At 41.2% G+C, this 27123-nt stretch overlaps 1 protein-coding gene and 1 non-coding gene across 9 annotated transcripts in view; one reads left to right on the top strand and one right to left on the bottom strand.

Annotated features, from left to right (window-relative positions):
- Nucleotides 1-27123, bottom strand: part of SIK3 (SIK family kinase 3) — a 250079-nt gene that overhangs the window by 191016 nt on the left and 31940 nt on the right. The gene's annotated exons all lie outside the window — the stretch shown is intronic.
- Nucleotides 25981-26087, top strand: LOC120230052. The gene has a single exon (XR_005527911.1). It is a non-coding gene; the product is annotated as a U6 spliceosomal RNA (small nuclear RNA).

Below are 27123 nucleotides of genomic sequence, written 5' to 3'. Positions count from 1 at the left end.
CATGAGGCAAGATGTTTCAAAAAATTGTTACAGTTTACAAGGATTTTTCTATGTAAACCAGGATTTTGTTGATACTGTGCAATCAAACACAAAAATAACCTAGAGCTCTGCAGAGCTCATCAAACATGACCAACTGTCTTAAAAATTTAATGAACCTATAGATTTACACAAAAAACACTACCATTACCAGTTTCACACTTAGAGCTCCACGTAAGATTTCATTTGCACAACTTCAAACTAGGTCAAAGAGTTCAAGCCACAAATTCTGGTTATAAATGGTTATTTGAGAAACCAGCCGAATCAGAAGCAGTCTTACCCTCAATTTTCAAAATATCTAATTCAGATGACAGTGTTACTCCACATAAGCTCAAAACTGGATGTTCCCAAAGGAACTAGTTTTCAATAATAAAAATATTTCAAACACATTTTGGGGGAAAAAAAAAGATAATGTATTCTTCTCCTCTCTATGAATAATAAAACAATCTTAGTGAGGAAGGTGTATGAGGCTCAGAAACTAGAGAGTTGTTTTCAAGGAGAGAACATAAAAAATTGCAAAACTAAAAATTAAAACAATGCTGGGGCGCCTGGGTGGGTAAGTCAGTTAAGCGTCCAACTCTTGATTCAGCTCGGGTTATGATCTCACAATTCAGTGAGATCAGCCCTATGTTGGGTTCTGTGTTGAGGACACAGAGCCTGCTTGGCATTCTCTCTCCCTGTCTCTCTCTCTCTCTCTCTCTGCCCCTCCCCCACTTGCACACACATGCTCTCAAAATAAATAAATAAACATTAAAATTTCTTTAAACAATGCTATGTGCATTTTACCACAATTAAATGTTTTTAATTAAAGAAAAATAAATAATTTTCCATAACCCCGTCCTTAACATATATCTTCCCTAAAATTCAAGACTGTTTTTGGACAAGATAGAAATAGGAAATAAAATTTCTAAAATTAATAACATAACTAATAGATTGTTTTTCATAATAATATAAAGAATATAGAAGTTGCGTTTTTCTGGAAGTTGAGACACTGTAGTATGGAGATATATTGCAAAAGGTCATCAGAAAAAAAATAACCTTAACAAAAGGAAATGTGGAAATATGGATGCTATGGGGGCGATTCCGGGGCTCATGGATTTGTTAAAAAGAAACAATAGGAGTGCCCAGGTAGCTCAGTCGGTTAAGTGTCTGACTTCAGCTCAGGCCATGATCTCACAGTTCGTGGGTTCAAGCCCCACGTCAAGCTCTGTGCTGACAGCTCGGAGCCTGGAGTCTGCTTAGGATTCTGTATCTCCCTCTCTCTCTGCCCTTCCCCCTCTCACACTCTGTCTTTTCTCTCTCTCTCTCTCTCTCTCTCTCTCAAAAATAAATAAACATTAAAAAAAGAAAGGAAAAAAGAAACAACAGACCCCAAATGGAGTCACTTGTGCTAAGCCCAGGTCACCAAACCAACATTTAATACCTAATCTAATTGCAAGTTCAACCTTCCCCAGGAATCCATCAGTCCAATCAGTCCGGAATTTTCCTGATCAGCACCAATGAGGTAATCTGCCACATAGACCATTTCCATACCCCAGAGGAAAATGAGGCAATCCACCCTTTTCTTATCTCTGCCCCTTTTGGCTACAAGAGCCTTCCATTTTGTACAGCTCCTTGGAGCTTCTTTCTGCTTGCTAGATGGGATGCTACTTGATTCGTGAATCATCCAATCAAGCCAATTTGATCTTAAAAAGTTACTTGGTTGAATTTTTGTTATTTAACAGATTCATACAAAGCTCTGGATGCCCATTCTAACTCTACTTAGAAAGGTCAGCATGTCAACTTTATGTGTAGAAGTACCAGAGCTCCTGAAGAAAAAAGCCTTAAAACCTAACATAGTAATAATCATTGTGGGAAATATTTTAAGAAATACCCCAAAGGTTTGTATCTTTCCCCACAACGTGTTGGGGTGGGGGGGCGGGAATCTAAGTATATCCTCTCAATAGCTCAGAGCAGCTCCTTTGAAGTAGAATTTCAGACTTTCCCCCCTTAAACTGACATTATTATTGTCATTATTCCATCATAGGTAACTTGTATTAAGGTATCACTAGTTCCTCCAGAATTAATGTCAAAGGCCATCAAGTGCCATCACTGTGTAAAATGTATTAAATGACTCTTTTGCAAAAATAATTAGGGCTTCCCAAATTATTAGGGCCATGAAAAACATAAAATAACTCTGATGAAAGTTGGGATATTATATAAAAATATGCAAATTCCTTTTAAATTTGAAGCCCCTGGTTCATTAGGAAAGAAATCCTTTAAAGGAAACTGTGAAAGTTACAGAGTGGCTGCAGCAAAATTGGGATGTGTTTTATACAGTATTTACTAGTCATGCAAGATCTTAGATTGAAATGTAAGCCTGTTCACCTGCCCCCAATAACTAAGTACTGTACATCATTTGTTTCTGTCTTTAAAATATTTACTAGTGAAAATTAAAAGGATACTATTATTTTCTATCCAAAAAACTACTCAAAGTTGTACTAATCTAGGAAGACTGTGGTGCCTGGTCTCTGCCCCAAATCTTGGCTGTGTCTGTTGGGAAGGCCACAGGCAAACACAGCATGGTCTGAAAAGACTGTTTTTGTGAAATGTTCTAAAGGATCCTCTTGCCATTTGAGAGGTAAGAAACCTTCCCATGGTAAATCCAGAGGGAAAAAAACCCAAAAGTCAATGTCAAATGTATAGGGAAGGATAAGTTAACAACAGCCCTCCTCCTCAAGCAGCTTAACACTGACAATAAAAGTCAACTACAAGAGACACCACAAAGCAAAACAAGATTACCCGCCTCTGTGACTCAGAGACAATTCAGCTGAGTTCAAAGGAGGGAATGATCCGCTGGGCCAGGATAAGCTAAGAAAGCTTCCCTGAGGCTGCGAAGCAGCTGAGCTGTTAGGGATGGGGAGTAGAGGGGTAAGGAAGGGCACGCTGAGCTGTTAGGGATGGGGAGTAGAGGGGTAAGGAAGGGCACGCGGTCCCACGCCTGTGCTCCTGTCTGCACAGTCCTGAATCTGTTGAAGGAGAGGATGTTGGAAGAACGACATGGGTCTGACCCCTTTTATCAGCATTAAGCTACTAATATGAATAAAAAGGTTCCTGTCACCCCCAAATAAGCAAGCAAGCAAGCATCACGACCTACACTGGGTAAAACAAAACGTCAATGTCTCAGCTTAGGACCAGCTGTAAATGCAAGTTCTGGTTAAACAAAACAACTGCTTGCTTTGAATTCACCTCCTGTGTCACCAGGGTAATTGCCCTAGATAAAGAGACATCTTCCAAGGCAGAAACTGTAAGAGATGACAATCAAGCAGAAGAGAAAAAAAAAAAAAAAAAAAAAGGCACAAAAAACAACAGAACCACCCCAGAGCCAGGAATTCAAATGCTGCCTGGCTGGCCTCCTTGCCAAGAAACAAGTTAATTCCTATGCCAAACACCTTTCCTCTGTTCTCTCGTGGCTTTTCAAATGCCGAACGCATCCTGAAATCACACCACTTCAGAAGTTCTGAAAAGTTTCACGATTTCTCTTTTTTGCTGTGTGTTGAGGTAGAGGTCTATTTGGTCTTATTTCTGAATCAAAAGAAAAGAGAAACCTTAGCCAGAATAATCTGTACCAGATATGTGAATTTACATATCAGACAATATTTTTAAAAGCAGAAACATCCTGTCTGGGGATGTTTCTTATAAGATTATGGACCTGCCTTGGCCTGAAGACAACTTTCTCCCCTCCCAAACACAATCTTCCTGTTTCCTCAGCCTCGTCTGAACCCGCACGACCAAACAAAGAAGCACTCAAAGAAACCTTCACAGAACACCAACTTTACTAATTTATTCCCAAATCAACACACTCCTGGCTCCAGTCTAGAATTATTGATTTGCAGTGACTCCCCACTCTTTTTACCTTTGCTAATAATCTCATATGTCTTTCCTATAGATGAATCAAGGCTGAAATTCTTGGAAATTCACACATTCATCACATTCACCTGGTCCTCCCAGATCAGAATCATCTCAGCTCTCTCCAAGGAGACTACAGGGATCTCAGCATAGGAAGGCAGGAATCAGCCTCGTGAGAGCACAGTTCAAAAGAAAAAGCATAATTAACACACCTTATTGGATAAATAAATAGACACCCACCGTCTTCATATTCCAGCACCACAAGTAAAGCTCAAGGAAGACACCCAGAACAAACTCGGTCATGACAACCCAGCTATCAATGGGCAATGTCTGCTGTGCAGATCTGGTGTGACACACACCACAATTCTTACAGCTTATCATAAGCACCGGTGTTTTCTCTTCTCCTCCGGTAACAGTTTTATCAAGATCAGTTTTTATTTAAAGATAAGATTTTCGTTTAAAAAAAAGGAAGAATTTTGTAATTATTTCAAAATACTGCAAAAGGCAATAAAGCATAAGATTTTTTTCATGTATCAAAAGAGGCAACAGGGGTGTCTGAGGGGCTCCGCTGGTTAAGCGTGGGACTTCTGCTCAGGCTGTGATCTCACAGTGCGTGAGCCGAACCCCTTGTGGGCTCTGCGCTGGCAGCACGGGTTCTGCTTCGGAATCTTTGTCTCTCTCTCTTCCCATCCCTCCCCTACTCATACACACGCGGACACACGTGCGCGCTCTCTCTCTCGCAAAAATAAACATTAAAAAAAGAGCCAATGAAAGCACTACAAATCTCTGATCAGTGACGGGAGCCACAAGCTGAGTAACACAGCCAACCTCCCCTACAGAAAGTGAACAGACTGAATAAGAATGTTGGAACCCAGTGCGATGAGCTCCTAATCCAGGGCTCATGTACTTGCCTTGAAATAGAGAATACACCTCATGCTGGACTACTAAACTGACATTAAGTAACATTTGTTGAGCACTTACTATGTACGAGGCACTATGCTAAGTGCTTACCGTGATTACCTGACTTAATTCTCAGAAAGACGCTAATGAAGTAGCTATTGTTGTAGAGAGGGGAAACAGAGGCATGGAAGAGTTAGGAAGCTGGCCCAAGCCGCTAATACAGGAAGAAGCTGAAACTCCTACCCAGGTCTTCAGAGACCTATCAGGCCTCCAAGGCTTGGACTCCCCATGATTCCCTCAACAAGGACGTCAGCGGTTTCCAGCGCAGCCACAAGCCTTTGTGACCACACACAACATCCTGCATGTCTCCACACACTCATCTCTCGCACTCCCACGACCCATCTGAAGCCTTGCTACCTGGCCTTAGTCAGCCAGAACTTATTACGTGGCTAGATAAATGTAAACTAGTATTAACAGTTCCCCCAACTGAAATACACATACAGAAATGAGAAAGCAGAGACTCCCCCCAATTTGGGGGGCAGGGGGAAGAAAGGTAAAGTAAGGGGGAAAAACAGCAAAGCAAGTCAGAGTTCTTACAGAAAGCCAGGTTTACAGGTAACTAACTCAGATATACCAGTTTTTCTCAAATCATATGGTGAGCGACTAAAACTGAGAAAAGCTACATGCTCCACTCCCATTTATTTTTTCAGGGATCCCAAGGCACACGTGTATTTTAAGAGCTCAGACGTTGTACAGACATCTAAAGAAACACATTCTGTTTACCATTTCGTGTTTTGTTTTGCAATCCTGTCAGTTCCCAAGTTTACTTAATGGTCCTTTTCCTCCTAGAACATATAGTTAAACAGTAAAGAGCACTGGTGTTCTACAGAACTCATTCTGGGAAACTTTAATGCTAAAATATATGAAAAGATGGGGTGTGATCTCACATGAGGAGAGAGAGGTGATACATTATAGCCCTATGATCATTTTTCAGAAAGACTTCTCCAAGAACCCATGCTACTCTGTTAGTCTCCCTTATTTTGTTTTATCCAAAGTGGCAAAACGGAAAACAACAACAACAACAACAACAAACACTCAATTGAGGAGTGCCGAGAATGAATATCATCTTTGTCTTCTACCTTGAGAACAACAAAAATTTTAAGACTGCACTCTGACCACAATACAACCTGAATTAACATTTAATTCCCTTGCCCCAAATGGCCTAAGAATTACAAATGTATTTTCCTTTCCTAATCCAAAAAAGACGACAGGGAGAGCCTGTTTATTCTCACTCTCTCTTCCAAGTCTTTTCAATCTTTTTCTAATGTACCGTTCTCTGTTCTTCCATCCAGGTGTGCTTTTCTCTTTAAGGGCCCACTTTCATCCTGTGTGCCTGTGTCCTCTTTGTTTCTCCCGGCTCTGTGTTCAAATCACTATCTCGCACCTGTGCACTCTCATGATGAGCAGAAAATATGCTCTAGTGCTTCTACTGCTAGTAAGTGACCCCAAGGATGACACACAGTAGACACGGCCAGTCCACAAGCACTCCTCCCACTAAACCCACCGCACTCCCAACAGTCTCTTCTAATCTCCTGAGAGTAAAACCTATTTCCAGGCAGGTTCTATACACTCCCGCTTGCATTCTTAGATTCTATCGGCTGAAATGTGAAATACACTAGCAAACACAATTTAGGAGTTAAAAGAAACACAGATGGTTCATTAACTTATGAGTTAAAGAAGAAACACAGAAGGCTGGAGAACGTCCTTGTTGCACATCTACATGTGTCTGGGTTTTCGGTCGGAACCCGCATCAGAAGCACATAAGACACAACACAGACCCTCACCCAAGTATCAGACCCACAACCAGGAACCTTTGTACAGTTACCGCAAGTGAGGAAGAATAACAACGAGGATAAACTTTAAAGCAGCCTTGGAATGTTTTACGTTCTAAAGGGCCTTCCTCCATACTGGCTACCTGAATATTTTCAGAAAGGACTTCATCGTGATTTCTTTCTGAGTTGGATTTCATCTGAAATATGAGCAACCATTCTAATGAAGGACAACCAGTGGATTAAAACGCTGTAAGAGTAAGCCCTCTTTTAATAATTAATACCTTTCTCTGTTCAACTAAACATGTGGAGTACAACGACATGAAGGAAGACAGAAGACTCCTCCAGGGATGGCATGTAACTAAGCTAATTAAGATAAGCAAAAAAAAAATTGTTTGCTTTGTAGCCGCCAAATTCTATAAGGAAAACAACTGTTGGTATGATTATGCAGTTTTGTGTCTCGTTAGCTACCACGCTGGAAGATGACGTATTGTGCAACAATGGTATTTGTTGAAACAATAAAATCTAAAGCTACTGTCATCAAGTTGTGTTTACATAGCCCCTCAGAACAGTATATTTTTTTCCCTTTTAAAACCACGATATGCCCACAAGAGACCCCAAAACACCCTCTATATTCATATTACAAATTATGTACTCGAACAGTTTCCCTAACCTGTGCAATTGGAGAAACACAGAAGTTTTTGATTCAGCAAACATCACACCCTGCTGTAGTTTCACCAAGACGCTATGAAGCAACTCTAGAAACTAAGGAAAGAGAACATTTAATAACCCAAAGAAAACTAGAAAAAAAGAGAAGCAGAACAATTTTCAAACTGCCAATTTACTTCTACCTCTTCCATCTCAACATTAAATCCATATTTATCATGTAAACAAAAACTATTACCATATTGGTGCACCTGGGTGGCTCAGCTGGTTAAGCTTCTGACTTCAGCTCAGGTCATGATCTCAGAGCTTGTGGGTTCAAGCCCCGCATCGGGCTCTGTGCTGACAGCTCAGAGCCTGGAGCCTGCTTGGGATTCTGTCTTCCTCTCTCTCTGCCCCTGCCCCACTTGCACTCTGTCTCTCTCTTAAAAATAAACGTTAAAAAAATTTTTTTAACCTATTACCATATAAACTGAAACCTCCTCAGCCAGATACCTAGACTGTCTCCCTCCACCCACCCCCCCCTACACACAAAATACAGTGAGGTTTAAATAAAATTTAAAAATAATACTGAAATCCATGTGATACTCAACTCATATAACACTACCTAACAAAAGTACTACCACTCACAAAACCAACTCCAGATGACATTTTCGTGGGAGTTCCCAAAAAACTCCTGCACTCTTTGTGATCCTGCTCAGTCTATCAACCACGCCCTAACGTGGCTAAAACATAACAGGTCAGTTTATGCAGCAATGTCACTGCAAGGTCGAAGATTTAGCTGAGCCGCTCAGCCACAGGGCCCGGACGGAGCTACTTCTTGGCCACCACATCTTGGCCTCCAGATCGGTTTCTAGTGTTCCCTGGTTTTGACCTTTAGTTATAATTTACATTATTATTATTACATTTACTTCCGGTCAGCCACTTCACATCCTTTGTGGAACCAGAAACTGTATAAATGGTGTTTTATTCACATCTGTATCCTTAGCATTTAGTTCTTAATTCATGTTTCCCGGCTTTAAGGCTACTGTCCTGGTGCCCTTCTCGCTCAACAAAATACTTCTATCAAATGACCACGGCAAACCTTAGCAATATCCATTGTGGACGTGGACCAGAAGCCACGTGCCCTGAGCTCGTGCTCCTGACAGTGTTTTTGTCAATGAACGAAGGGATGCCAAAACTGATTTTAAAATCGTTTAACTCCTTGAATCTTTTCAAGGAAAAAAAAAATAATTGTTTCATTTTTATGTAATACAAAATCTCGAGGTGCAAGAGACTTTCAGCACTCAATTGCAGGAGCCATTATCTTTACATACTTTTCTGTTCATTTTCAGTTTCTACTCTTTTTTGTTGTTGTTGCTCTGGTAGGTGATAAACCTATTAAAGTTTTTCCAAAGGAGGTTGGTATTTATAAAATCCTATCTCAGCGATCATAGCAGACCTGTACTACCCTCGTTCTACACAAGGCACAGCATAGTATCTCTGTACTATAATTCCTATTTAGACAAGATTATGAGTCCCAGTGACTATGGTTTAATTATGACTCATTCAGACAAGCCAAGACATACTACTAGACAAAAAGTAAACTGCTGACTTAGAGATTTGCTGCTACAAACAAAATAAACTCTACCAGGAAACAGTGTTTCCCTCTTCAGCATCAGAAGGCACAGGCCTGGTTACTTTAAGAACAGACCTGCCTCTTTACCGCACATTTTGTACTGCCACCCCCCCCAAAAAAAGTTAAAAAAATTTAGGGTCCAATCTAAATCTCCACCGAAACAAAGCAAACCAAACTATCTAACATTGAGGATAATAACTAAAGATAATAACACCGGCAAATCAGCCATTAAGCACTGATTCAGTTCTCTCTCTTGGCGGCAAACTACGGAGTCATGTTCAAGAACAAACAGACTGAAGACTACAGACAGAACTTCAACAGACACTATTTGTATATGTCCAACCAGCTGATTCGGCATACTTCAATATCCTTCTTAGCCTCCAAAGGCACAAAACAGAAAGAAAGTCTTCTATTCTAAAAGTTGTTTGGAGAGGATCTGTCAATATATAACCAAATATCTGCTTACTGACGGGAAAAATCTCTGTTCACCAGCCAAGGGACTTTCGAGAATGAAAGCTGCGTATGGCAACATCCTCCATGGCCTCCTAACTCCCCATCAGTTTGTAGTTATTCTTGTACTACAAGAGTATCAGTTTCAGAATGTAAGCCTCCTAAGCCCCCAGGAAAGCCATTGGAGTGGAACTGTTCCAGAGAGTCTCACTTTAGCTCCATAAAGAACCTAGGAGGCCCCATCAATGACAAGAGCCAACAGTAATTGCTCTATTGGTTTACGCCTCTGACCTATAAAGAGCAAAGCCTGGAGCCGTCTGTAATCTATAATCCAGTTTAACATTCTGCTAGAACAGTACAAAAATGTGACTTTCACTAAAGGCCCTGGCATGAAGCTAAAATTGGGATTCTCAGTTACTAATCCCGTGTCGAATTTGTTCTAATTCTCAAAAAGGCAGGAAAATTCTCCCTGTTTAAGCTGTTAAATACAAAGGCCACTGGTGAAACCCACTACACTTCTGGCGGGCTACCTAACAGGCTGTCTTCACATTTCAGATAACTAATGAGTAGCAAAGTCCCTAATTTTCTCCACAACATTACTTACAATGAGCAAGTCATTATTTTGGCAGCTCTTTCCTAAAGTCTGCTACAGCTATCACTTCTAAAACTAATGCACTGTGTAAAAATACATAAAATCAACTGACGGTTTCTAAATTTTGGAGCTATGGGCTCATCCGGTTTAAGGTTTTTTATACGAGGAAACTAGAGTTCGAATATGTTGAGAGATTTAGGCAAGGTCACATGGCCTGTGGCAGAATCAGGACAACAGCTAGGGTCTCCTGATTCCCAGTCTCATGTTCCTCATGACCACACGAACTCAACAACAGAAAGCCCTCCTATTCGTCGGCGCTAAGTGCAGCAGGCACTTTTCCTATCCCTCTGTCTTTGGAAAGAAACAATTCCTCTCTGTTCTACACAATAGCCTATGTGGAAACAGAGCACATATGAGCTAAATCACTATTCAAAGGTCATTTTAATAAGCATGATGCAATACTGAGGCACAATGCCTGTGTTAAATAAGCAGCAAAATACGACCCAATAGAGGCTTTATTTAAGCCAAATTATGTATGTATGTCCCCACTCCATCACTCAACTCTGATGACACTTGACGGCAGAAATAGTTTCTTCTGGATCTCTATATCCCGTGGCGTACTACTCTTCAAAAAGTTCTGCTCAAACACTCGCTAAAATCAAATTGGGGGTGGAGGCAGTGCTTCCCTGAATATTGTTTGAGTTGGTATATAAAATTTTTCATTAAAACTTTAAAAATCATTATAGAAGCGGCACTCTCCCTTCTAGATTAATATATGCCAATCTGAAACTGAAATCTAAAAAATAAAACATGTCACTAAATGCATCCAATGAAATTAGGGCACCTGGGTGGCTCAATCAGTTAAACATCCGACTCTTGACTTCAGCTCAGGTCATGATCTCACGATTGTGAGACTGAGCCTCACGTCAGGCTCTGCGCTGGGCTATGACAGAGCCTGATTGAGATTTTTCTCTCTCCCTCTCTCCCTACCTTCCCCAGCCACTCTTTGCTCACACCCATTCTGTCAAAAAAAAAAAAAATTTTTTTTTTAATAAAAAAACCCAAATGCATCCAATGAAATCTAAACACCTAAGCAATAGGATACCCACTATCCTCCATTTCAAAACTACAAGAACAGCATCTTCCTTTCTTATATGAAATGTTATATATTTTTTTTCTCCTGGAATTATATTTCTATTTTTCTTCCACAGGATTTTTAACATAATTTCTTTTATAGTACTTAGGAACCCTGTAACAAAAATATGCATACTAATTATTTTTCATTTATTTAGAGTAGTTCCTTTAGATTGACTTTCTGTTGGCATTATTAATAGTATACACTGATGAAAACAATGCAAATATACTTCAAATTCTGACAAGTAAACATAAAAATATAAAAAGTAACTCCCCGTTTTGGAATTGCAGGTCTTAACAAGACATACGAAAGAGGGTATACACCTTGATAAAAGGAAGCTTCACACGAGATGCCAGTGTTCTCACGATCCCTTTGTTGGAAGCCTGGAGGATTTTATACCTCAAAGAAACATACAATGGTGAGATTCAAGATGAAAGGAAAGTAGGGCTTCTTCTTCTGTCACCCGAAAGCGGGGCCATAACTAAAGGAAGGGTGGGAAAGAAGATAATGCGGGTGTTGACTTCAGACAGATCAATTTCAGGAACGAGCGTAAGTGATTGTTGAGAACCAGGAAATTGATTCTCTTAAAACTATCCAGCCTCAATACCTCTTGATATGCATGGTAGTTTGAAGACCAGTGCTCTAAAGCACAGAGCTAGGTTCATTTATTGGAACTCAATAAATGTTTGCTGCGTTAAAATAGTTTAAGAAAAATAGGCAGTGGGAGGGAAAAAAAGAAAAAAATGCCAGTCATTAAGAACATCTATGCTGTACTGACTTTCTTTGTTTTGTTTTGTTTTGTTTTAAGTCAAGTGATTAAGTTGGCCAGGACGGTTCAGAGAGACGATGCATGCACGGCACTGACAACAATGCCTGGCAGACAGTAAGACTCGGTGGATGTTACCTACCGTTAGACAAACTATCACTTTTGCCCCATCTGTCATACCTTGTTTTTTTAATGTTTGTTTATTTTTGAGAGAGAGAGACAGAGCGTGAGCGGGGAGGAGCAGAGAGAAAGACACAGAAATTGAAGCAGGCTCCAGGCTCTGAGCTGTCAGCACAGAGCCCGACGCGTGGCCCAAACTCACGAGCTGTGAGATCATGACCTGAGCCAAAGTCAGACGCTTAGCCCACTGAGCCACCCGGGCACCCCGTCATACCTTTAAGATTAAAGTCTCATTCAGATATGGCAGTATGATTTTTAAAACACACATATGCTCAATCTGCCAAAGAATAATGGCTCAGCACAGCTACCGGCTTATCCTGGTGCCCGTTTCTACATGTTATGCCTTTTACACCACAAACCTACAGGTTAATTTGAGAGGGAAAAAAAAAAAACAAAAACAAAGGTTTTTTATACAAATACGACAAAAGTAAGTATGGCATTGGTGAAAATAATATTTGACACCTAGATGAAAAACCAAATGGAACTTACCTTTTAAAAGGTAATAAAAGTACTTTTAACTCTATAGGTAAAAAAGCCTATTGAAACTTTCCTTATAATTCATTAATGAGACAAGACTTCTCTCCCCCAACATCTACGAAAAAAGATCTGTGAGGTTCACATCCAAGACAGAATGGCAAGAACTTCAGCCAATCAAATTTAACAGGTCAGAATCTGCCTTGTTTAAAATACTTCTTGATTTCTCTGTGTGTTAACAAATTTGCACAGAATGGAAGAGAAGTTAATTCCGTCTTTATCTGATCTGCTTCTACCTCTACTCTGCCCACTAGGTTATAGGGCACCGAGCAGTTACCAGTCCTCAGTCTAGCGGAGTTAAGCCTTTTCCCCGAAAATTTCTCACCACACTTGGAGCTCAAAACATACGAAACCCCACATACATGTTCTAGCACACCAGGCAAACAGGTACTGCTCCAAACCACAACACGATACTGGGAGGAGAATAAACGTTTGTGAAATGTAATTCACATACTATTAAATTCACCCTTTTTAAAATGCACAATTCAATGGTTCTTAGTGTATTCAGAAGACTGCAATCATCACCACCGTCTACTAATTCCAGAATATTTTCATCTCCCCAAAAAGAAATGCTATGCCCATTAGCAGCCCTCTCCTCCCGTCCCTCCCCTCTCAATCCCCTGTAGCTCCTGGGAACCACGAATCCACTTTTCTGCCCCTATGGTTTGCCGGTTCCAGACATTTCGGCTAAAGGGAACAATATGTGGCCCTTTGTGTCTGGCTTCTTCCACTTAGCATGATGTTTTCAAGGTTCATCTGCACTGCTGCATGATCAGTCCCTTACTCCTTTTTATGGCTGAAATACATTCCACTGTACAGAAATATATTTTGTGTATCCATTCATCAACTTATGGGCACTGAGGCTGTTTCCACTTTTTGACTATCGTGAATAATGCCGCTGTGAACATTTGTATACATGTTTTTGTGTGCACATATGTTTTTGATTTCTTGGGCATATACCTAGGAGTAGAATAGCTGGGTCATATGGTAACTCTGTGTTTCACTTTTTGAGGAACTGCCAAACTGTTTTTCCAAAATGGACATTTTATATTCTGACCGGCAACATATGAGGGTTCCAATTTGGAAAAAAGTTTTATTTTCCAAAATATCTTCCCTTACAAACCTTCTGCCTTCCTTTAAAAAATGAGCTTATGAGGAAAATAAACTTCTTTATTTCACATTCTGATGTGCATTTCAACAACAAGCCTGTTTTATAAAAACACAACCTCTAGAATGAACATGAGCATTAAAAAAGAATATAAATGGCCTGGCCATAAAATACTGAAACTAGCTCAAACAACACACGAGAATGTTCATATCTTATAAGTGAATACTATGATTATATATCCATTCTATTTTTGGAAATTTCTCTTTTGAAATTACTTCCAAGGCCAGTTCATAAAGGCAGATAAAATCAGTCTTCTGATACCATCTGGCCACACCCTTTTCCTTTGAAGGACCAGACACCACACTACCCAGCTTGATCACCCACCTGATTTGTTTTACAGATATGAGTCCAAATGAATCCTGACCACTTCCACAAATCCATTCCAGCCTTTTAAAAAAAAGGAACGAACAGGTTTTTTTTTTCCCCTACCACTGACAAAATTATTCAAAATGGAGTTTTAAAATGGTTCTTACAGTACAATTACACAAGATATCATCACTGGGGCAAGCTGGGGGAAAGGAACACAGAACACTATGTACTGTTCTACAATTTCCTGTGAGTCTGTAATTATTTAAAAATAAAAAGTTTTTAAAATACAGATCTTAAAAGAGAGGCAAGATTTCAAAAGGAACATGGAAGAGAATGGAGCAGAATGGAAACTACTCCAAGTAGGATAAAAAAGGAAAACACAATTCACATTACAGGAATCACCATGAGCCCTGAGAAGCCACAAAGTTCGTTCCAGGGTAGGATGGAAGAGAAGGCAGTAACGGTGACAGGAGTCAGACCGTAGAGCATTGGGAATGTCAAGCTACAGTTTGGAACTTACCGGGTATATAATGAGAGACCCTTGGAGGATTTTATAATGCAGGAGAAAAATAAAAGCAGGGCTTTTGCCAGATTAATATGGCGGCAGCGGAAAGGACAGACTGAAGGGAAGAGCCTAGAGGCAGGAAGATCAGTTAGCATTGCAGCAGCCCAGGCAAGGCAAGGTGCTAGGGCTTGGCAGGGGAACCAGCCTACGCGGAGCTCCATGACTTGATGCTCTGGACTTGTCTATAACGATTCCATAACTGGGGGCACCCGGGCGGCTCAGTCGGTTGAACATCTGACTTCAGTTCAGGTCATGATCTCACAGTTTGGGAGTTCGAGCCTTGTACTGTGCTGACAGCACAGAGCAAACTGCAGATACTCTGCCTCCTTCTCTCTGCCCCTCAGATGCTCCCACACACACTCTCTCTCAAAAATAAACAAATAAATAAACAAACAAACAAACAAACATTAAAAAAAAAGAAGGCCTGGGGCACCAGGGTGACTCAGTCAGTTAAGCATCCAACTTCAGCTCAGGTCATGATCTCATGGTTCACGAGTTCAAGCCCCACATTGGGCTCTGTGCCTGGTTTGGATTCTGTGTCTTTGTACTTTGGACAGCACTGGGCCTGCTTTGGATTCTCTGTCTCCCTACTTTCTCTCTCTTTCTCTCTCTCTCTCAAAAATAAACAAACAGTTAAAAAAATTTTAATGAAAGTTTCCATATCTGGCATTCATTCTGAAATCATGCTTACAATAAAGAAATCTCTTCTCTGAATCACTAAAAGGGAAAATTTTAACATTTCAATCTTCAACAGGTTTATAAGAACTAAGTTAAAAAGACAGACACAGCTCTACTCATATCCAAAACGAAACAAAACAGATCTGACAGCAAGTAGACTTTCTAGCCTTGGACGGTGTCCCTTTAAGCAAATGACATGAGAGGCCCTCTTCCACCTGGGGAGACACTTCCTCCATCAGCTGCGCCCCTCCCGTTTTCAGGGGGGATTCACTGTCATAGTAAATTTCTGGTTGAAGAGCCTACCGAGGCCCTAAACAAACAGTTTCGTGTCTCTAATGCCACACTTTCAGAGAGCAATCACTGCCAGGAGATGTGAGGCACTGACTGTCGAAATGCAGGAGGATCCAAGGTTTTATTATCGGCTGAGCAAACAGCACAACTGATTGAGTGTTTACTGAGGGCCTGCTGTGGCCTGGACGCTGATCACACAGATGACGGCACAGTCCCGCCTTCAAAGGAGCAACGGTCCACTGGGAAACATGCATAAAAATGTCAATGTAATACAACGCAGTTAATGCCATTACAGAGATAAGAGATACTTTGGTGATGACAATAATAATAACAGCCAATATTTATGAAGTACTTAGTATGTGCAGGCCCTATTCAGAGCACTTTTCCTATATTAATTCACTATCCTCACAACAAGACTAATATTATCCATTTTTTATAAATTGGAAAACTGAAGTACAGATAGGCTGAACAATTTTATCTCAGTTCTCTGCAGCCACTTTATTAACCAAGCCAGTCTGGCTTCTGTAACTCCGAGATTGAACTACCCACCCCACTAAACTGCCTCTTGATGGAGGACTAACTACTGTTGCGTACAAGGGGAGTTGGGACAAGAGAGAGCAGAAGACAGAAGATGGCATCTTCGAGACCCACCACTGAAGGGCAACCAAGCATTCACCAGATGGACAAGGTGTCTGAGGCGGAGGGTTGTCTATTTGCAGGAAGTGGGAAGGGAAACAGCACTCTAAGCAACAGGAAGGACGGAGGAGCCATTCGGGCGGGATGAGATTTGAGAGTGTGTGGTGCAGTCAAAGAATGGTCAGAGCAGAATCTCCTGGAGGACTCCCTGGTTCCAGGAACAAGAGATGAGGCCCTAAAGGCTGAGGTGTGATGGGCCTTGTAGGCTTTCTTTTTTTTTTTTATGTTTTTATTTATTTCTGAGAGAGAAAGAGAAATAGTCATGAGCAGGGGAGGGTCAGAGAGAGAGGGAGACACAGAATCTGAAGCAGGCTCCAGGCTCTGAGCTGTCAGCACAGAGCCCGACGCGGGGCTCAAACCCACAAACCGTGTGATTATGACCTGAGCCAAAGTCGGACGCCTAACAGACTGAGCCACCCAGGCGCCCCGCCTTGCAGGCTTTCTACTTCAGGTAAGAGGTGCCTAATGCCTTAACCACTGAGTGATGTGAGCAGACCTGCGTTCAATAAAGACAAACCTAGATGAAAGGTGGAAGGTGGCCCAGAGGCCAGGAGACCAATTAGGAGGTTACACAATAACTCTTGTCAAGAAACGATAAGGAGTGGGTGACTGTGAGCAGATACTCCTGAAGTGGAATCATCAGTGCTCGGCGACTAATTGCCTGTGGAGGACCAGTAAGAGAAGGCAGATGGGAAAAGCGAAGGCTCTCTTTTGAGCAAGAGGATGATCGCATTTTATTTATTTATTTTTTAATGTTTTATTTATTTCTAGGAGACAGAGAGAGGGAGAGCGTGAGCAGGGGAGGGTCAGAGAGAGAGGGAGTCACAGACTGAAACAGGCTCCAGGCTCTGAGCTGGCTGTCAGCACAGAGCCCGACGCGGGGCTCGAACCCACGAACCGCGAGATCATGACCTAAGCGAAAGTCGGACGCTTAACCGACTGAGCCACCCAGGCGCCCCAGATGATCGCATTATAAGGTAATACTAATAACATGGATAATAATAGTAACAATGGCTCTAGTATCTCTTTGTTGTTGTTGTTGTTGTTTTAAAGTAAACTCTAGCCCCGATGTGGGGCTCAAACTTACGACCCCAAGATCAAGAGTCTCATGCTCTATGAACTCAGCCAGCCAGGTGTCTCTCTAGTATTTCTTAAGTTATTATTATGCCCCAGCGCTCTGCTAAGTACTTGTACAAGAACAATCTCATTCAGTGTTAATAAGGTAAGTTCTATTACTATCACCCTTTCAAAAACAGAGAAACTGAGACTGGAAGAAAATAAGTAATTTATTTGAGGTCATAGTCACTAAGCATTGAAGCCAGAGAAAGATTTAAAGTCGGAGTTTAAAGCATCTGGAGAAGTATCCAACTGTGGATCTCTAGGAAAGGGGAATGTGTGGACTCGACGCAAGGGGCAGTGCGAGAGGTAGGGTTACCACAGCAGCACCAGTTTACTATTATTACTACTGCTATTGCTATTGTTTATTAAGCCCTTGCTGTAAAGGAGACACTGTTTGATGTTTTACATTACGTGGTTTCATCTAACCCACACAATCCTGAGGTGGGTCCCACTATTCTTGTTCTTACAGAAAAAGAAACCAAGAAACAAAGTAAACCGCTCAGGTCGCTCAAACAGAAAATAATGGAGTCACACTCAATGCAGATCTTTGTGATTCAGAGGAGAGAAGTGAGGGGGAAGGCAGGGAGGGAGGGTGTGCCAAGGACTGAATCCAGGATACAATGTCTTACAAACCAGGCAGAGAAGCAGAGTAGGAAAGAGGTTTAAGAAGTAGTGGTATGCCAGGGGCGCCTGGGTGGCTCAGTCGGTTAAGCGTTCAAGTCTCAACTTCGGCTCAGGTCATGAGCTCACAGTTCTTAAGTCTGACCCTCTCATGGAGCCAGCATGGAGCCCGGCGCCCAGCTCTGTGCTGACAGCGAGGAGTCTGCTTGGGATTCTCTCCACCCACCCACCCCCCACCCCCCACCTCCAGCTCACGACCATGAAAACATAAACTTTTTTTAATAGTAGTATACCAGCGAAGAAAAAGCAAACAGAGAAGGTATTCCTGTTTCAAAAACGAAAGTAAAGGAAATCTGTACAGGAACAGGGTAGTTAAGAGTCAAATGATACACAGAACTCAGAACCCAAGTTTAAGTTGGGTAACAGAATTAGCAACAAGGCACTGAAAACCCTTTGCAGAGCAGTTAAGGGAAGGCTCTGGGCCAGTCCTAAGCTTGCAGCAGGTGCAGAGAAGAAAGAGTCATGTAGAAGCTTAGTGGTAAAAGAGAGGCTCTGATAATAATGGTAATAATGCCTCTAATATTTCTTAAACTATTATTACGTAGCAGCGCTATGCTAAATAGTTTTACAAGAACGATCTCCCTTAATGTGAATAAGATCAGTAAACTTTTTCTCTAGGCCTTATGGGTCACACACTGTCCCATATTTTCTTTGTTCTTTTTTTTTTTTTTTTTTTTTTTACCAATCCTTTAAAAATGTAATAAGTGTGTTAGCTGAGTTATACAGAAAACAGGCGACAGAACAGGCTGGCGCAGCTGGCAGTAGCTTCCTGACCCCTTCTTAGGGGGTGGCGGTTACGAGTGAAGACTCTGCAGTCAGACTGACAGCATCGTTATCCAGCCCTCACTCTCTGTCTGGGTGACCCTGGGCAAGTCAAGTCACTTAACCTCTGTGTCTCAGTGTCCTTACCTATAAAATGGGAATAACGTCAGGAGCTACATCTTAGGGTTGGCATAAGGAGAAGTAAATCCAAATCAAGCACTTTGTTCCTAAGAAAAGTCTTATCAATATGGAGGATTTGTCAGAGGATGGGCAGACAGGAGAGAGCCAACAGAAAAGGAAAGGTATTAAATGGAGAAGGACTAATTAATTTGCTCAAGCCCCAAAGAAGAAGGGGAGGAACAGGACCTGGACAGTCCAGGTGAGCGCACAGAGAACAGGCTCTATCCTAACCGCTGGTGAAAGGATAAACTGGTTCAGGAACAGCCTGCCAACTTTCACCCACATTTCAAATGCACACGTCTTTGGTTCCTTCCCCTTTTCTAAAACTTGGCTGTGTAAGCAAGGAAAGAGCTATGAGTGCCAGTGTTCCTCCTACAGCAGTGCTGGTGAGGAGAAAAAACGAGGGGCGCCTGGGTGGCTCAGGCAGTTAAGCGGCCAACTTCGGCTCAGGTCACGATCTTGCAGGTCCTGAGTTCAAGCCCCGCCTCGGGCTCTGGGCTAAAAACAGCTCAGAGCCTGAGGCTGCTTCAGATTCTGTGTGTCTCTCTCCCTCTCTCCCCCGTCTCTCTGTCTCTCTCTCTCTCTCTCCCCCTCCCTCACTCACTCACTGTCTCTCCCTGAGAGAGACAATAAATTTTAAAATATTAAACAAAAAAGAAAAAATGAAAATAAATTTTAAAATGTTAAACAAAATATTTTTAAATGTTAAAACAAAAAGGAAAAAATAAATTTTAAAACGTTAAACAAAAAGGAAAAAATGAAATAACAGTCCATCGGTAACAGAAAAGTGCACATCTATACAAGGGAGTTGTATGTGGTCATTTGGAAGAAAGAGATAAGTCTGCTGAAGCAGAAAGATTTCTCTAATTTATTTTTTTCTTTTTGAGGTAATTGGAGAGTTGTATGCAAGTTTAAAAAGGAATACAGAGGGGCGCCTGGGTGGCTCAGTCCACTGAGTGTCTGACTTCAGCTCAGGTCATGATCTCATGGGTCATGGGTCCGAGCCCTGCATCAGGCTCTGTGCTGACAGCTCCGAGCCTGGAGCCTGCTTCAGATTCTGTGTCTCCTCCCCTCCCCCACTTGTGCTCTGTCTCTCAAAAATAAATGCTTAAAAAAAAAAGCACACACATTTAAAAAAACAAAAAATAAAAAAATAAAAATAAAAAGGAATACAGAGAGATCCCGCCTATCGTTTACTTAGTTGCCCTCAATGGTGACTGCTTGCAAAACTACAGTTCAATACTGTAAGTTAATTTTTAATATAAAAACAAACAGACCAGTGTGCATATTACATACATGCCCTCTTGTGTACTTTAAGCAACCATACGGTTTGTGCATGTTCAGAAAAAGATAATCATTTTACCGGCTAGTAGCGGACACCTCTGGAAAGTGAGAAAGGGGAGGGAGGGTAAAAATGAAGGACACTCACCTTATGGACCTTTACAATAGTTTTTCTTAATTAGAAAGTGCAAACATTACTTTTAGGATAGAGCGAGTAAACAGGTGGAGGTTAATTTTGAAATGGGAGCACCTATTCTTTTGATCCAGGGCATTCAGTGCGTGGCAGGAGGAGGGACGAAAACTGAAGACGTTCACACCAAAAGCCTCGATTTACTCAGTTAGGCGGTAGGAAGGCAGGCGGATTCCTTCTGTCACAGACTACTCACCGCCAGGCTCTGTTCTAGGCACTGGAGAATCAAAATTTAACCAGACAGGGGCAGTCTCTGAACTCAAGGAAGTGAGAGGCTATGGACAACGGGGGACGCTAACCAAAATCACACAGTCACAATTACCATTCCACTTCAGCGCAGCAGGTTAGAGCACGGGCTCCGGGCCTGACCTCCCGCGTGCACACCCCAGCTCTACTGCCAAACAGTCACGTGACTCTGGACAAGTGACTTAAGGCTCTGCCCTTCAGTGTCCTCATCTATAAAATGGGGACAATTATAGGTTCTATTTATTTACCTACCCATCTAACCCACAGGGTTGCTCTGAAGACTTAAAAAAAAAAAAAAAAGTCCGTATATATAAAGTGCTTAGAACAGTTCCCCGCACACAATAAACACCATGCGTTTGCTATTATCATTGTGGTTAGCCTCATCACTACTAATTATTTCAGAGGAGTCTAACCCATCTTCAGGCAAATGGAAGGTTAGGAAAAGTTTCCTTGAGGAAGTGACATATAATGAAGTTCCAAAGATGAATATGAATCAAACAGCACAAGAGAAAAACTGTCCGGCACAGGGAAGAACAAACACAACACGCAGACCCTCTGCTAAGAATGAGTTTGGCATGTTAAGAACTAGACAAAAGGCCAATGAAGCTGGGGCTCAGAGGGGAGAGAGGTGAGGCTGGACAACCAGAAAGGGCATGATAAACTTGGGAATTTTATCTTATCTGAAGAACAGAAAGTATTATACAAGAAACAACAGATTTGTTGGTTTTTCTTTTCTTTTCTTTCTTTCTTTTTTTAAAGATCACTTTACTGGACTATGGAGTCTTCTGTGATAGAAGGTGATAGATAGGTGAACGTGAGGTTACCAAAAATGGGTAAAGATTTAGAAAGAACAGTCATTCTGGTGAAAGAGAAAAGAAATCAACTACAGACTACTAAAGAGAATAACAACCCAGAGGAGGGCAGAACTCATGAATTAGCAATAAACACGATTCAATCATTTCTTCGGGCCCTACAGCAGGAACCCAGAAAATGGGCAGCATTATTAAGCCGCAGCTGGAGATGGGCATGGCAGACGGGAGACAGGAACAGAGGAAGGGGGACTGAGGATACTTCTGACTCACTGCAAGTGACCAACTGTGTCCACGTGAACAAAAGTGATGCCAGGAACAATGTCACGAATTTGGAAACCGGCAAGATTTAAGGGGCTGGAGGCCTCAGTGAAATCAGAGAATTAAGTTCAGCAAAGAGCAAAACTAAAAAGACAGGAAATTGTGTCCAGAGAGCAAAATTCCAAATATGTGATTTCAGAGGTGGAAGGCTGACCTGCTCCAGGAACAGACTGAGACAGACAACCAGAGGAAGAGACAGGAGACACAAAGATCAAGCCAGAAGGAGATTAGAATGCCTGACAAGCAATCAACATAAACACTAAAGAGACAAGAGATAGTAGAAGGTGTAAAAGTAAACTATTTACAAGGATTAAGACTTAAATATTCAGTTACATTCTTAAACACAATGCCATGAGGAATGTGTTTTTAAGCATTCAGAATAAAACAGGGCTGCCTTGCTAGTAACAAAGCTTCATCTATTCATGTAGCCAAATAATTTTCAAAGATTCCCTGAATACCATTCCTGGAAAAGCTCTCAGATAAAAAGAGAAGGAAGCTTTCTTAACTTAATGATTATTTGTCACAACTCAAGGGCAAGCATCATCAATACTGGTGAAAACTAAAGTCATACACAACCCAAAACTTGGAAAACATCTTTACAAAACATGTATCTCACTTAAGGACAGGTATCCACAATATACTAAGAACTCTTAAAAGGCAACAAGAAAAACAAACAACAGAAAGCAATTTAAAAATGGGCAAAAAATCTGAACCTCACCAAAGAAGGTACACACAGATGGCAAATGAGCATTATGAAAAGATGCTCACCTATTCTGTGACTGGAGAACCGAAAATTAAAACAATGAGATAAGGCTACACTCCTATTAGCACAGCAAAAATCCAAAACAATGAAAACACCAAATGCTGGTAAGGATGTGGAGCAAGAGGAACTCTCACACATTGCTGGTGAGAATGCAAAACCATCCAGCCACTGTGGGAAACAGTTTGGCAGTTTCTTACAAAATTAAGCCTATACTCTTACCATATGATCCAACAATCATGCTCTTTATATTCACCCAAATGAGTTGAAAACCTAGGTCTACAGGAAAACCCACACGTGGATGTTTACAGCAGCTTTATTTACAATTGCCAAAACTTGGAAGCAACCAAGATGTCCTTCAGGAGGTAAATGGATGACCTAGGGTACATCCAGACAATAGAATATTATCCAGTGATAAAAAGGACGGAGCGTTTAAAAGGACAAGCCACAAAAAGACTTGAAGGAAACTTAAATGCACATTGCTAAGTGAAAAAAGCCAAAGTGATGTACCTAATGTACAATTCCAACCATATGACATTCTGGAAAAGGAAAAATTATGGAAACAGCAAAATGATAAGTGTTTGCCAGGGGCTAGAGGGGAGGGAGGAAGGGAGGGATGAATAGGCAGACATGGGAAATGATTAGGGCAGTGAAACTGTTCTGGCCGATACCAGAATGGTAGATGCACGACATTTTGCATTTGTCCAAACCCACAGAACTACACAAAATAAACGTGGACCCTAATGTAAACTAATAGGGTCTTTCATTAATAATAACGTATCAGTACTGGCTCATCAACTGTAACAAATGAACCCCACTAATACAAGATGTTAACATTAGGGGAAATGGGGGAGGGTAGAAGTGGTAAAGGGGGCATATGGAATTCTCTGTATTCTCTGCTCGATTTGTGTAAATCTAAAATGCTCAAAAAATAAAGTCGATTAATTTCAAACAAAAACTGAAAGTATTACCATTTGAGTCATACAAGAGACAGTAATGTCCAATATTGGTAAGGAAATCTATTCGGGAGATTAAGGGTCTCAGCCCCCGGGGCTGGGGCTGGCTCTTCCACCAACCAGCTGTGCCACTGTCAGCAAGTTATAAACTTCTCCGCTGGAAAACCGGGGGATACTAATCATCATGGAGTTAAGAAGATTAACTGAGTTAGTTCATACACATAAAGCAGTAAGAATAGTGACTACAATGACTTAAGTTGTTGTATTAATTATTACTCAAAGTAAGCTCTATAAACCTGTAAGTCAACACTACGTAGGGGCTTGTCAGAAATGCAGACTCTCACACCCACCCTAGGCCTGCTAAGTCTCCACTTGTTTTTTGATATGCCATCTTTTTCTTTAAGTCTTCATTCAAGTTCCAGTTAACACACAGTATAATTTTAGTTTCAGGTGTACACCACACTGATCCAACAATCACAGACAAGACCCAGGGCTCATCACAACAAGCACACTTCTTAATCCCCATCACCCATTTGGTCCATCCCCCCATCCCCCTCCCTTCTGGTAACCAGCAGCTTGTTCTCTACAGTTAAGAGTCTGTTTCTTGCTTTGCCACCCTCTCGTTCTCTTTCCCCTTTGTTCTGTTTCTTAAAGTCCACGAGTAAGATCCATATGGTAGTTGTCTTTCTCTCATTTCAGTTAGCATCATACTCTCTAGCTCCATCCATGCCATTACAAATGGCAAGATCTCATTCTTTCTTATGGCTGAGTAATAGTCATGGAGTGTGTGTGTGTGTGAATGTGTCTGTGTGTGTGTGCACGCGCGTGCATACGCACCTGTGCATATGTGTGTGCACATCTTCTTTATCCATTTACCAGTCAATGGACACTTGGGCTGTTTCCATAATTTGGCTGTTGCAGACACCGCTGCAGTCAACATCAGGGCGCAAGTATCCATCTGAAGTAGTATTCTTTGGTAAATACCTAGTAGTGCAATTGCTTGAATATGCATTTTAATAAGATTCCTCAGGTAATTTCTATGCATATAGAGTTGAGAAGCACTATATTATATTAGGTAGTATTATTATCACCATAATTATTCTTCAGTATTGTCACTAAAAAAGAGCAAAAACATTGGGATAGTTCAAACTATTACTTGCTGATGATTAGGATGTCTACTTTTAAGAAGAGAGGGAGAATCAACTGTAATGAAATTTTGAAATATTCTTGACAGTGACAGTAATTAAAACATGTACCCTTTATCAAGAATACATGTTAAGAGGTGCCTGGTTAGCTCAGTCAGTGGAGCGCGTGACTCTTGAGCTCAGGGATGGGAGTTCAAGCCCCATGTCTGGAATAGTGATTACTTGCATATCTTTTTTAAATAAATTAGATAAATAAATAAGAGTATACATTAACACGAGAATTTCAAACAAATATATAAGTGACAAATTATTAGGACAACTGGCTACCAATATTTTTTTTTGAAAATCCAGATCCTTATCTCATATTATAATGAAAATATACTCCAAGTGGATTAGAAACCTAAATATTAAAAATAAATTTACAAGCACTAAAAGAATATGGAATATATTTTAAAATTCACTTATTTATTTTGAGAGAGACAGAGAGAGAGAAAGAGGGAGCACAAGTGGATTAGGAGCAGAGGAAGAGGGGGACAGAGGACCTGAAGCAGGCTCTATGCGGAGAGCAGACAGCCTGATACAGAGCTCAACGTCCTAAACTATGAGATCATGACCTAAACAGAAGGCAGACTGTTAACCAACTGAGCCATCCAGGCACCCCACAATACTTTTTTAAATGTTTTTTCTTTTTGAGGGTGGGAGGCGGAGAGAGGGACAGAGAGAGACAGGGAAGAGAATCCCAAGCAGGTTCCATGTTGACAGTGAAGGCTCAAACTCAGGACTGTGAGATGACAACCTGAGCCAATATCAAGAGTTGGACACTTATCTGACTAAGCCATTCAGGCATCCTTAGAATATTTTTAATGTTCTGGGATGCCTGGATGGCTCAGTCAATTAAGTGCCTGACTTCAGCTCAGGTCATGATCTCACAGTTCGTGAGTTCGAGCCCCGTGTCGGGCTCGGTGCTGACAGCTCAGAGCCTGAAGCCTGCTTCAGATTCTGTGTCTCCCTCTCTCTCTGCTCCTCCCCTGCTCATATTCTCTCTTTCTCTCTCTCTTTCTCTCTCTCTCTCAAAAACAAATAAAACATTAAAATTTCTTTTAAAAAAAGAATATTTTTAATGTTCAGATGGGATACCATAAAACTCCTAGGCTTACCTCTCTTAAGGATACCATAAAACCCAGAAGTCATACTGAAACTATAGGGAAAAAAAAAAAACAAAACACCTTTTAGTGCTCACCTTGGCAGCACATATACCAAAACTGAAACAATTCAGAGAGGATTAGCATGGCCCCTGCTCAGGGGTGACATGCACAGCCATGAAGCTAATCTGTATTTTTTATAAAGACATGTAAAAATAAATAAATAAAATCATTTAAATAACAAGAGATACCACAAAAAAGACAAATGCTATGAAAGAAAAGACTTCTACATACATAGCAAAGCATTAATAACATTACACGACTTTTTTCTTTCTTTCTTTAAGAGAAAGTGAGTGGCAAGGGGCAAAGGGAGAGAGAGAGAGAGAAAATCTTAAGCAGCCTCCAACTTCAGCATGAGCCCAACTCAGAGCTCAATCCCATGACCCTGGAATCATGATCTGAGTGGAAAGCAAGAGCTGGATGCTCAAATGACTGAGCCACCCAAGTGCTCCACCTTATACAACTTTTTAAAGGTCTGATGCATGAGAAAGAAAAGAAACAGTAATCTTTCAAAAAGCTAAGAAGGGAGGCGCCTGTGTGGCTCAGTCAGTTAAGCATCTGACTCTTGATTTCTGCTCAGGTCATGATCTCACGACTCATGGGATGGAGCCCCCGCACTGGGTTGTGTGCTGACAGTGCAGAGCCTGCTTGGGATGGTCTCTCTCCCATGCTTTCTTACCCTCCCTACCCTCTCAAATAATAAACATTAAAGAAAAAAGCTAACAAAAATGGGGGTGGGGAAATAAAGTAGATTTTATAGACTTATATGTAAAAAGGCTAAATTACAAAAGCTACAATAGTACAAAATAAAATAAACCCCTAAAGGGGCACCTGGGTGGCTCAATCTGTTGAGTGCCTACTCTTGATTTCAGCTCAGGTCGTGATCCCAGGATTGTGGGATCAAGCCCCATGTTGGGCTATGTGCTGAGCGTGGAGCCTGCCTGCGATTCTCTTTCCTTCTGCCCCTCTTTTGTACACTCTCTCAATCAATCAATATGCTTTAAAAATAATAAAATAAACCCCTGAAAATCTACCTATAAACATTTGTGTGTGCACAGCAAAGTATACAGAACATATACCAAACTGCTACCAGTAGTTATGTATAGAGTGTAAAATCAGGAATGGAAGAAGCACTTTGCTTTCTTCTTTACAAATTTCTAAAAACTGCATTCC

This window comes from Hyaena hyaena, unplaced genomic scaffold (assembly GCF_003009895.1).
Source record: "Hyaena hyaena isolate Hyena2069 unplaced genomic scaffold, ASM300989v1 scaffold_37, whole genome shotgun sequence".
Lineage (NCBI taxonomy): Eukaryota > Metazoa > Chordata > Mammalia > Carnivora > Hyaenidae > Hyaena > Hyaena hyaena.
The sequence above is the reverse complement of the archived record's forward strand: the minus strand, read 5'-3'. Positions and strand labels throughout refer to the sequence as shown.